The following is a 12,019-nucleotide window of genomic DNA, read 5'->3' as shown; positions in this document are numbered from 1 at the left end:
GCCTGGCACAGTGCGTGGCACGAGTCAGAGGGCGTGGGGTGGGCCGCACGGCGCAGACTGTGGCACAGATATGGTGCAAGTGGTATGGAGCAGGCAGCGCAACAGTCTGTGGTATGGAGCAGGCAGCACAACAGTCTGTGGTACGGAGCAGGCAGCACAACAGTCTGTGGTACGGAGCAGGCAGCACAACAGTTGGATGGTATGGGGCGGGCAGCACGTCCCGGTGTGGGGCACAAATAGGTGGACTGGAGCAGACGGCACAGCCCGGTGCGTGGCACGGTAGATGGTCTGGTGCGCGTAGCCCGGTAAGTAAGCAGCCCAAGATGTCTAGAAGGTGTGGAGTGGGCAGTACGTGTTTTAGGCAGCGTAGCACAGGCACTGGCACAGTATCGATGGTGTGGGGCAGGGAGCAAAACACAGTCCAGGGCCCACTTAGATGGAGTGGAGAAGTCAGGCAGCACAGCGTAGACTGTGGCACGGATAGATGATATGGGGCCGAGGCACAGACTATGGCACAGTTAGATGGTATTGAACAGACAGACAGCACCGTCTATGGTACAAATAGATGGGGAAGAGCGGGCAGCACAGCACAGGCTAAGCACAAGAGATGAAGCAGGCACAGATGGTATGGAGCAGGCACAGATGATGTGGAGCAGGCACAGGTGGTATTTAGCAAGGCACAGATGGTATAGAGCAGGCACAACGCAGGTATGGAGCGGGCACAGGTGGTATGGGGCAGGCACACCACAGCCTATTTCAATCAGACAGAGGATCACAGTAGGGAGAGCAGGACTCACCAAGGGCAGGGTAAGCAGCCGCAGGGCAGGATATGCAGCCTCTGGAAGAGGTTGCAGGTTTATCAGCAGCAGTGGGCACACTGGGTAAGGCCGAGCTTGAAGGGACTGCAGCGTGGAGGCATCTTCACCAGCCAGGATGGAGGAGTACAGGCCAGGCAGAGTGGAGACTCCCAGGATGGAGGAGTGCAGACCGGGCTTGGCGGAGACTCCGTCACATAGGCAAGGTGATTATCCTTTCTGCCAGCTGCAAGTCAGCAATCCTCTAACTGCAGAAAACAAAGCAAGCGCTCACCAATATGGGCCGCATCTGAATGACTCATCACCTCATATGCACCGCTTAAATAGCTCAAATACACACTCAGCAATCAGACAGATGCAAAACATATGCAAACTAAATACTTACCATGCAAAACAGGATAGCACAATGGGTGCTGCTAGCCTGGTAGTTACAGGACTGTGGAAACAAAATATAGGTAAAAGGCTGCGCATCCCTGACCCAATACTGTACAATTGAATGGTTAATCGCTGTGGCGCACACCGCCCCCCCCCGGACTAAAATGCACGCCCGCATCCAAACAATGCAATACTGGTCTATGGAGAAATTTTAGCTTCCATCATAGTTTTGCATGCAAAAATATAGATATACTGGACATCTGCACCAACGTTGAGGTAAATCTCCAAGGCAGATGTCCTAACACTAAACTGACCTAAGTTAAAAGCAAATGTCTTTGCCCTGGCAGCAGCTACGCTAAAATGTGTAACTTACATTCAATACAGACAGCAGAAAACAAAGCAAGCGCTCACCAATATGGGCCGCATCTGAATGACTCATTACTTTGAAAGCAAACACACTATAAATTGTTTCGGATTAGTTCAGTTTTTTTAAAAATCTTGTTTTTGTTGCATACACATTGTTTGTATAGGCAAGGTGATTATCCTTTCTGCCAGCTGCAAGTCAGCAATCCTCTAACTGCTTTTATAGAGTACCTCGATTTGTCAATTATAACAGATCCATGCACAACTACATTGCATAATATTAGTATCCAAGACTAATTTGCTGATAAAGCTGATGAGACCACTAACATAGCTGAACTTGATATGATACACCTCAAGGTATCTGCAGTCAGTCCTCCCACACCTGTCACAATATCTGTAGACAGGAGATGATGGCTGCCTTATGCTGCCAGGCTGCATGACAATCTCATGTGTATTGATATTTTTCTCCCCCCTACCTTTGGCATAAGCAGAAATGGTGGCCTTTTTGTTTATAACAAAATATCTAATCTAAATAACAGCATATCTATGGCTATTTAATATTCCAGGCACATCCAGGAACGCATTACATGCTTAAGACTTATTTTTACTGATGCTAAGGACATAAAAGGAACAAAAATGCTCTTATTTAAATTACTTTTCTCCTACGTTTCCTCCTAGTAGATAATTTTCATATTTTGTTTAAAATAACTTATCAGCACTCTGTTATTGAAAAAGTACCAACAAGTAGGTGAAAAGTATTGTCAAAGTAATTCTGAGTATTTTCTAGCTTGCTGATGGCCTAAAAAGTATTTTATTGATAAGGTTTGAAAATATTACCTAGGAGAAAGAGTGAACTGAATAAGAGCCAAAGGGTTTGTCCCAAGACTAAAACAGCTGACAATGCCCTAAGAACCCCTTTATACATCTACAGCCTGCACTGTACCACAAAGTAGGTAACAGTATACAAATTACTGTTTTGCTGCACGGGTCAATTAAAGGCCCAATATGCCAAGCTGCACGATCCCTATCTGTTGAAATCTATCGAGCATTGATAGCTCAATGCAGTGTCACGCTATAAGACATGGATCTCCCACCACCCCTGCCCCATCTCCCAGAAATTTCCCAACATGTCCAGTCAGACTTTCAATCAATAAAATCGATTAGATATGTTGGAGTGATAGCTTACTGGTGGATTTGATCAAAGTGATCGGTCAGAAAAATGAGTGTGTGTATGGACATCAGTACTATTTCTTATTTCATTTAGCTGGTAAAAGTTAATCCATTTCAAGTTTCAGACTCCTTACTAAACCTTTCTGTAGTTATGTTGTGGCTTACTAAAAGATAAAGATTCTCTGCTGCAGTACACGTTTTCTTGTTTTTAGAATACCTGTTGTTAGAAACAAAGTTAACAAACGTTAAGTATTCTGGACAAAGATCCAAGCAGCAAGAACAACAAAGTAGAGATCAGCTGTAAGAAGTGATGACTCTGCAGCACAGTAGGTAACCAGGGTTAGTATGCACACATGTTCCTGAGTGGATGCAACATAATTATTAAATACCGTGTGTATACATATGCTGAGCAGGTACAGCGTAATCATTTTAAGAGCATGGCTATAGGAGCAGCAGGGATTTACATTCTTCCTTATAACACATGGAGAACAATTTGTGCTCTTACGATGTTTCACACTAAAATAGATGCTGGAATCACGACCTTCTGAATTCTTTAACTGCTCACCTTTAAATATCAAAGACTTTTTAATGATTGTTCTGTACTCTGGCAGAAAGCTTATTGTATATGGGCCAGCCAGAGGTGGAGTTAGATTTGATCCCGGCTTTAGATTTCCAAATGCACCCTCTGCAATACAGTCATAAGTGTGAGGCCCATCTGCTCTTTATTTCTATCATCTCTTCTTCCAGGTCAAGAAAGCATGATAGCCACCAAAACTTGCTGGACCTTTTCTGTACCGTGACACCTTGTACACGGCTTGCTTTAAAGACTTGGCAAGATCGGAGCTTTAGCCTGGTGTAATAAAACCTTTCAAATGATCTAACCACATCTTACATTTAACTGCATGGATCAATGCAAATCTGTTTAATCGCAATGACTAGGTTTTCAAATGGCAGCACAGATTTTGAAAGCTTCAGCCATGCTGATAATAAAGGCATGGATCACAGGGGCAGCCTGTAGTTAGCTGTACAGGAAAGCACATGCAGTCACCGGCTCCATATGGAAGACGTTTATTGGTAGCAATTTCAGTCAAAACACAGTACGTGAAGTCCTGGCCTTGCCCCTTTGTACTTGTATTCACCAGATGCAGCAATTAAGCAGTGGTTTGGATACGAATGCACCCCCTGCCTTTAACTCAAACACAAGTACTGTAGCTGGGGACGATTCCCAGCTGTCTGATACTTACCATACAGAAGGGACTTCTATTTGCTGCTGACAGGTGGAGAGGGAGATCTACAAGCCAAGTACAATGACATCACATGCCTCCAGGACAAAACATGCCCAACCAAATATAAAGGAAATAGGGTGATCAATCAAGACGATACTTGTATTTGATATCTGAAACTTGTACACCTTCAATAAATAACTATATAATTATCCTATAGAAAAAAAAGCCAAAATAAAGGTAGTGGACTGTTGAATGCATTAGTCTTATTCCAGACAGGTGGGTTTATGTAACAAACAGGGGTGTAACCATATGTAACCATAGCATAGCTCTTGCCAGGGGGCCCAATGCAAGAGTCCCCGTTTGTCCCTATCCAGTTCAAAGCATTTCTTCTCTTCTGTGTCCCCCACCCTCTTGCTGCCAGACAAATGTTTAAAGCCCATTGCCTTTTTGTAGTTTATTGTTGGACAGCGTAAAAATGAGTTACAAACCTTTGAGAGTTTTTCTACCTTCAGTTTCCACATTGGATATATTTTCCTACAGCAAGCTTTCTCAACCAGGGTTCCCTGGAATCTCAGGGTTCCTTGAGTACTCTGCAGGTGTTCCTTGGCATTTTACCCCATCATGGGGGAAGTATAATAGAGAACATTATAATAGGAATATCAGAATAATAATGAGCACATTAATAAAAAGCACTATAATAAGGAGACAGTATAAGGGGCAGTATAATGGGTGTAATGAAATAAACAGCTACACCTACTTTTAAAGACCACGCCTCCAGCAAAATGAATTCAGGCGTTACCAGAGATCCAAAAATTATTTGTAGGGCTCCTTGAGATCCAAAACTTATTTGCAGGGTTCCTCCAGGGTAAAAAGGTTGAGAAAGGCTGTCCTACAGTTTCTGTACCTGAGACTACCAAGGAGCTTTGTGGGTAATACAGGGGAAAAAAGACACAAACTAGTGTTTCCAGGGCCTGGGGACATGCAGTCCCCAGCATGGACACTAACTGTGTGGAACTGGTATGGTCTACATGAGCTAGGACTAAGGCCCCTGTGGGTGTTTAGAGACAATAGTTCAGGTTATCCTCAATTGAACAGAATTGGTTCTTGCTTTTGATCATATGGATATATGCAACTTTGTGGGGTTCATTATTGGTGACCCATTGATTTCATATCAGTTACAAGTGTATGTGACCATTTGATTTTTAAAATTTAAACTTGTTAGCTCGTTCGTCCAATCACATGTGGAACATCAACAAAAACTTGTCAGAGACACATTTCTGCACTCTACAAATAGTGTTCTATTTTTTTAGTTACTGTTGGAGTGATTTAAGTTTTTCCTGCCTGGATTACTTTTATTACTGTCTTTGTTACACTTGGTTAGTTATCTCTACTTCCTGTCTGCATTACTGTTTGCTGTCTTTGTTACACCTGAAGAGATTTTTCTACTTCCTGTATGGACTGCTTTTTGGTGTTTTTGTTTTTTCACTTCCTGTCTTGATTACTTTTGGCTGTCTTTCTTACACGTGGAGAATTTTCTTTACCTGGCTGGTGTCTGGACAGAAAGGAGGGGAATTTGGACATACTGAAACGAGGTACAGAAATAAAAATCCACAGAAGTTGTAATACTTTATCACACACTATCCAAATTGAATTGTTGAATTTTAAGGTTCTTTTCTAAATTAGAGTTTTATTAAACTAACCCCACCTTTCTTGTCACACAAGCTTTGACTAACTGTTTAAAAATACCCCTTAATCACTTCATTTGGAAGGAAACGGAGGTGTTCATATAATAATCGTCTGTACTACAATTTACAAGCAATAGACATTTTAGAGGAAAAAAAATCATTAAAAAAAATGTGTAATTCTTACTTTGTTACTTAAAAAAATAAAAGGAAATCTTTCTATTGCATGCAAGGACGCGTCCAATTCTAGCTATGCTTCAACATATGAATGCCGGGACATCACCATGCCTATTCATAACCAAGGAGAAAGGTGGTGGGGCAGGACATCATTTCTGAATATGCCAAGGACCAAGAGGCTGGGAGGGTTTTTTTTTTTTTTTTTTAATAGGACCTCATATTACTGTTTGTAGTTACTCCTTTGATGATACAACTCATTTACTCCTTTGATGATACAACAATACATAGAGCAATAAGGAAGATGACTGACTTTGGTATGAATATGCACATAATGCTCACAGACTACACTAATAAACATATCATAATTTTTTTTAATTAATACTATATGGAATGTACATTTGATTTTTTCTGCCCTCAACACAGTGAGTGCAATGACATGGGTCTTTGTCTTTGACTGTTTTTCAATCAAAAGCTGCATAGGGTTTCGGAGCCTCTGCACAAAATGTATCTCAGCACCTGACATATTCATGGTTTGGCAATACCAGAGCAAGAGGATGAGAAGGTGCATGTTTTCCAGCTGCTGAAGGAGATAAGCACTTGTTAACCACTGAACAAAGTCAGCAACAGCATGAAAATTGGGACAGCTGTGCCAAGTAGGTTAGCAAAAAGCTTAGGTGAAAAGTGCCATAGCAACTGGAAAGTGTATAGAAAGGTTTTTTTTTTTAAATTGCAGAGCTGGAGAAGCCTTTACGTAAAGAGACTTTATTTAAAGTTTGTTATAGACACCCCTTATTTAATGTGACCTTCTAGGGTCTAGATTTGGGATGCACCGATGGTGCAGTATCGTTAGGTAAATGGATAAGAACAGAGTAATAAAATATACTCACAAAGGTAGGTTGCACTCCTGCAACCACCGAAAGAGCCTACAAGAAATTAATCATTTCTGTTTGGTAGCCCGTTGCCCGTTGGTGTCCAATACTTTACCCCAAGGGGTTGAACTATTGCTAAAAGGAACTGTAGGAGAATCCCAAAGATATTCTGTTCTCGAAGTCATAAAATATTGGAGTAGATCTTCTCTTACCTCCATAAAAAAACAAACCAATTAGGTAGATACATTTTAATAATGCACAAAAGACAATGCGTTTCACAGGTACTGATCTGCTTCCTCAGGTCAATAGCAAGTGCCTAAGTCTGCAGCAGGTGTGGGCGCCTCTTTATTGGCTTCTAGGGGCTAATTGCAATGCAAAACAGGTGGTAAGGCTGTATAATATGCAACCTTATAGCATTAGCAGTACAACCTGTCATCATTTACAGGTCTCTCCTGAACGCCAAGAAGGTCTTTCAGACTTCCTAACATTGACAAGTAGATGTACAGAGGCGCCAAAAGGATAAAATATGCTAAAATGTTTAAAATATTCGGGTGGCGGCGGTGGACCGGCCACTCAGAAATAGACTCGATGCTGTCGCTTAAGATAAAGACAATTTATTCACATACTCCATTAACAGAACCGCAACGCATTTCACGGGTATATTCCCGCTTCCTCAGGCAATAAACAGATAGGAGTACACAGTACAGTCTCAAGGTCACGAATAGCGCCTGAGGAAGCCTGAGGAAGCGGGAATATACCCGTGAATTGTCTTTATCTTAAGCGACAGCATCGAGTCTATTTCTGAGTGGCCGGTCCACCGCCGCCACCCGAATATTTTAAACATTTTAGCATATTTTATCCTTTTGGCCCCTCTGTACATCTACTTGTCAAGATATCCACCCTTGGTGGTTGGAAGGGTGACAAACCCTCCTTTCCTTCTTCAGAGAACGACATCTTAATCCTGAGTGGGGACAGGTCTAATCTCCCCACCTGCCTATATAGTGGTTGCCTAAACGGTAACCCATGTTTGTAAGTACATATATATATCTCTGCTCCTTTTTCCATCCTTTCACAACCAGGGACGGAGATATCCGCCCCCCCTCCCCCCGCAGCTACCGCCACTGTCCGCGCTCCCACTCGCTCGTGCACACACTCCCGCACACCGCCGCCCGCACACCTGCAGATCAACGAACGGGAAAATACATTCCCGTTTGTTGATCTTAATCCTCCCGTAATGATCAGCTGCTTCTATGAGAAGCATCGCAATCATTGTGAGAAAAAAAAAAGTTTCCCAGCCTCATTGACGTCCTTCCGACGCTCACAGGACGCTCACAGGACCATTCACAAAAAATTACTGTGGCCATCTCGTGGCCAAATAGTAAAACTACACCCAAAAGCATTTTTCATATATAACTACAGTGATGTGAAAAACTATTTGCCCCCTTCCTGATTTCTTATTCTTTTGCATGTTTGTCACACTTAAATGTTTCTTCTCATCAAAAACCGTTAACTATTAGTCAAAGATAACATCATTGAACACAAAATGCAGTATAAAATGATGGTTTTTATTATTTAGTGAGAAAAAAAACTCCAAACCTACATGGCCCTGTGTGAAAAAGAAATTGCCCCTGAACCTAATAACTGGTTGGGCCACCCTTAGCAGCAATAACTGCAATCAAGCATTTGTGATAACTTGCAACAAGTCTTTTACAGCGCTCAGGAGGAATTTTGGCTCACTCATCTTTGCAGAATTGTTGTAATTCAGCTTTATTTGAGGGTTTTCTAGCATGAACCGCCTTTTTAAGGTCATGCCACAACATCTCAATAGGATTCAGGTCAGGACTTTGACTAGGCCACTCCAAAGTCTTAATTTTGTTTTTCTTCAGCCATTCAGAGGTGAATTTGCTGGTGTGTTTTGGGTTATTGTCCTGCTGCAGCACCCAAGATCGCTTCAGCTTGAGTTGACAAACAGATGGCCGGACATTCTCTTTCAGGATTTTTTGGCAGACAGTAGAATTCATGGTTCCATCTATCACAGCATGCCTTCCAGGTCCTGAAGCAGCAAAACAACCCCAGACCATCACACTACCACCACCATATTTTACTGTTGGTATGATGTTCTTCTGCTGAAATGCTGTGTTACTTCTACACCAGATGTAACGGGACACGCACCTTCCAAAAAGTTCAACTTTTGTCTCGTCGGTCCACAAGGTATTTTCCCAAAAGTCTTGGCAATCATTGAGATGTTTTTTTCGCAAAATTGAGACGAGCCTTAATGTTCTTTTTGCTTAAAAGTGGTTTGCGCCTTGGATATCTTCCATGCAGGCCGTTTTTGCCCAGTCTCTTTCTTATGGTGGAGTCGTGAACACTGACCTTAATTGAGGCAAGTGAGGCCTGCAGTTCTTTAGATGTTGTCCTGGGGTCTTTTGTGGCCTCTCGGATGAGTTTTCTCTGCGCTCTTGGGGAAATTTTGGTCGGCCGGCCACTCCTGGGAAGGTTCATCACTGTTCCATGTGTTTGCCATTTGTGGATAATGGCTCTCACTGTGGTTCGCTGGAGTCCCAAAGCTTTAGAAATGGCTTTATTACCTTTACCATACTGATAGATTTCAATTACAGTACTTTTGTTCTCATTTGTTCCTGAATTTCTTTGGATCTTGGCATGATGTCTAGCTTTTGAGGTGCTTTTGGTCTACTTCTCTGTGTCAGATAGCTCCTATTTAAGTGATTTCTTGATTGAAACAGGTGTGGCAGTAATCAGGCCTGGGGGTAACTACAGAAATTGAACTCAGGTGTAATAAACCACCTTTAAGTTATTTTTTAACAAGGGGGGGCAATCACTTTTTCACACAGGGCCATGTAGATTTGGAGGGTTTTTTTCTCACTAAATAATAAAAACCATCATTTAAAACTGCATTTTGTGTTCAATTAGGTTATCTTTGACTCATAGTTAACGGTTTTTGATGAGCAGAAACATTTAAGTGTGACAAACATGCAAAAGAATAAGAAATCAGGAAGGGGGCAAATAGTTTTTCACACCACTGTATAATACTTACTCCACACTAATTCTCCCTGATCCAATACATACTACACTATATTGGGCTCTCGGTTTCTCTGTTTTATCTTCCTAACATTGAAGTGGCCTGACTGTCATGTTGCTCATTGATCTTCTATTATATCTGAATCACAAACCATATATAGCTGAGTCAGGAGTAAGTAATTAATACAGCATTAAAGCAAGGGATCTGCAAACCAACCAGGACAATTGCATTTTTTGTTTCAACAGATTTGTTGTTAAATGTTTATTAGAAGCAATACCAAAAGAACACAAAAGCCACAAGAATGGGCAATATGTCCATCCAATAATATCAAAAAGATTCTGAGCCAATAATTATTTTAGTTTCCAAAACAATCCATGTGCAAGTTCAGATCATCAAAATACTTAAAATGTGGATACCTTGTCTGTAACATCTCAAAATATTACTTTTGTAAGGAAAAGAAAAGAGTGTGATTTGAGAGAGTTTAAAGAAACAGAAAATAACACCAAGTAAAAAACAGAAGGCAGATGAAACCAGAGGGGTGGAGGTTGAGATACTGTACTGTACTGTAGTGCCAATCACTGGCTAATTGTACCACCTCCATGTAATATGAGAGCTTACCTACACATTCTGTTCACAGTATTCAGACGTTGGTAGCCCTCCTACTACAGGAAAGTAGTAACATTGGCCAATCATTGCCAATCAAAATTGGATTGGTGTAAGATTACTTCACTGCCTACAAACATCTAAGGTAGGTCCCTATCTTATAATGAAGTTGAAGTACTCTTGGGATCTCTTGAACTCTATCCACAGTGTCCAAAATATGTATATTCTTATACATAAATTCTTTAAATTACCATGGTTTTGGTCTACCTCGGTCTACCTTCAGCCAGTGAATAGAATGATTGGGGGGTAATATTAAGCAGGATTTATGGCAAAAAACATTTTTTTTTAAAACAGATTCAGCATTGATCTTCTGTATTCCACTCTGTTTAGGTTTCTCTTATGGATGTAAAAGATAGGCCTATTTACTGTAGTTATGGATTCAGCTAAGCAGCACAACTGTTAAAGCAAGAATAGTGCCAAAGCATAAGTATATTACGTGTAATAGGCCTGTAGCATTGAACAGTATCATGCGTGTTCTGTTACATAATGGTGTGTTCTGCTGGCTCACAAAGATGACACTAAATTACTTCCTTGTCATTTATGCAATTACAGAGATGCCTGAAGATATTGTTGATATATCACATCTGGCTAGATATATCCAGATACCAGCTTTCCCCATTTTTTGTGTTCGCTATGGATATATGCAGAATTGTCCTTTATACTAAATTCTCCAAATCAATCAGCGTTTCAGTCATTTAGGAAAGTGAAAGGCAGCGTAGGGTGAAAACAAACCGAATATATCTTTTGGATGGATAAAAAAACTGCCATCTTTGTTTGATTTTACAACATACCATTTGTCTGGCGGTGATGCTGATTCTTTCCCTTCAGAGGTGTCTGGGTCACACATGCAACAAGCATCACATTACCGTATTTTCGGACTATAAGATGCTAAGATGCACCTAGGTTTAGAGGGCAAAGACCAGGGGGAAAAAATAAATGCTAAGCCTGGTGCATCCATGGTGAAGGGGCATCTTGTGGATCATGCCCCCTCTGTACATCATGCCTCCTTGTACCTCTTCTGTCTCCCTGTTTCCTCCTCTGTCCCCCTTGTGTCTCCCTTTTGTCCTCCTGTGTCTGCCTCTGTCCTCTATGCCTCTTTGTGTCCCCCTTTTGTCCTCCTCTTTGCCCCTTTGTTTCCTCCTGTGTCCTCCTCTGCATGGGCACAGTAAAGTGAGTCCCTGACATTGCGGCGGGTTGGAGGTTCATATTTGGCAGGAGTTCACAAGCCAGGAACTCCCTGCATTTGGACTATAAGATGCAATTACTTTTTTGGGGGGAGAAAAAGTGAGTCTTATAGTCCAAACAATACAGTACATAGCACTTCTGGGCCAGTTAGCTTTTAATAATAAGAGACAAGGGCCAATATGCAATTAACGTTTTGTTTTTTCCTGCTTTTTAGCTTAGGAGATCATTTTCATCTTCTCTTTAAAATAACTTTTCAACATTTTACAATTGAAAAAGTACCAAAAGTTGTTAAAAAGTATTGTCAAAATTATTCTGAGTATTTTCTTGCTTGCTGGAGGTTTAAAATGCACTTTATCGCAATGTGTGAAAATATCAACTCAGTGAAAAGGCAGGATAAAAAGTGATATTCATTCTGCATTCTTCTCTCACTACTGGTTTCCTTAAAAGCTGTCCT

The 12,019-nt window shown here is 41.3% G+C and overlaps 1 protein-coding gene across 1 annotated transcript in view; it reads right to left on the bottom strand.

Annotated features, from left to right (window-relative positions):
* The window catches only part of FGF16 (fibroblast growth factor 16), a 76,566-nt gene that overhangs the window by 39,618 nt on the left and 24,929 nt on the right, over positions 1–12,019 (bottom strand). The window lies entirely within an intron of this gene.

This window comes from Hyperolius riggenbachi, chromosome 8 (assembly GCF_040937935.1).
Source record: "Hyperolius riggenbachi isolate aHypRig1 chromosome 8, aHypRig1.pri, whole genome shotgun sequence".
Lineage (NCBI taxonomy): Eukaryota > Metazoa > Chordata > Amphibia > Anura > Hyperoliidae > Hyperolius > Hyperolius riggenbachi.
The sequence above is the reverse complement of the archived record's forward strand: the minus strand, read 5'-3'. Positions and strand labels throughout refer to the sequence as shown.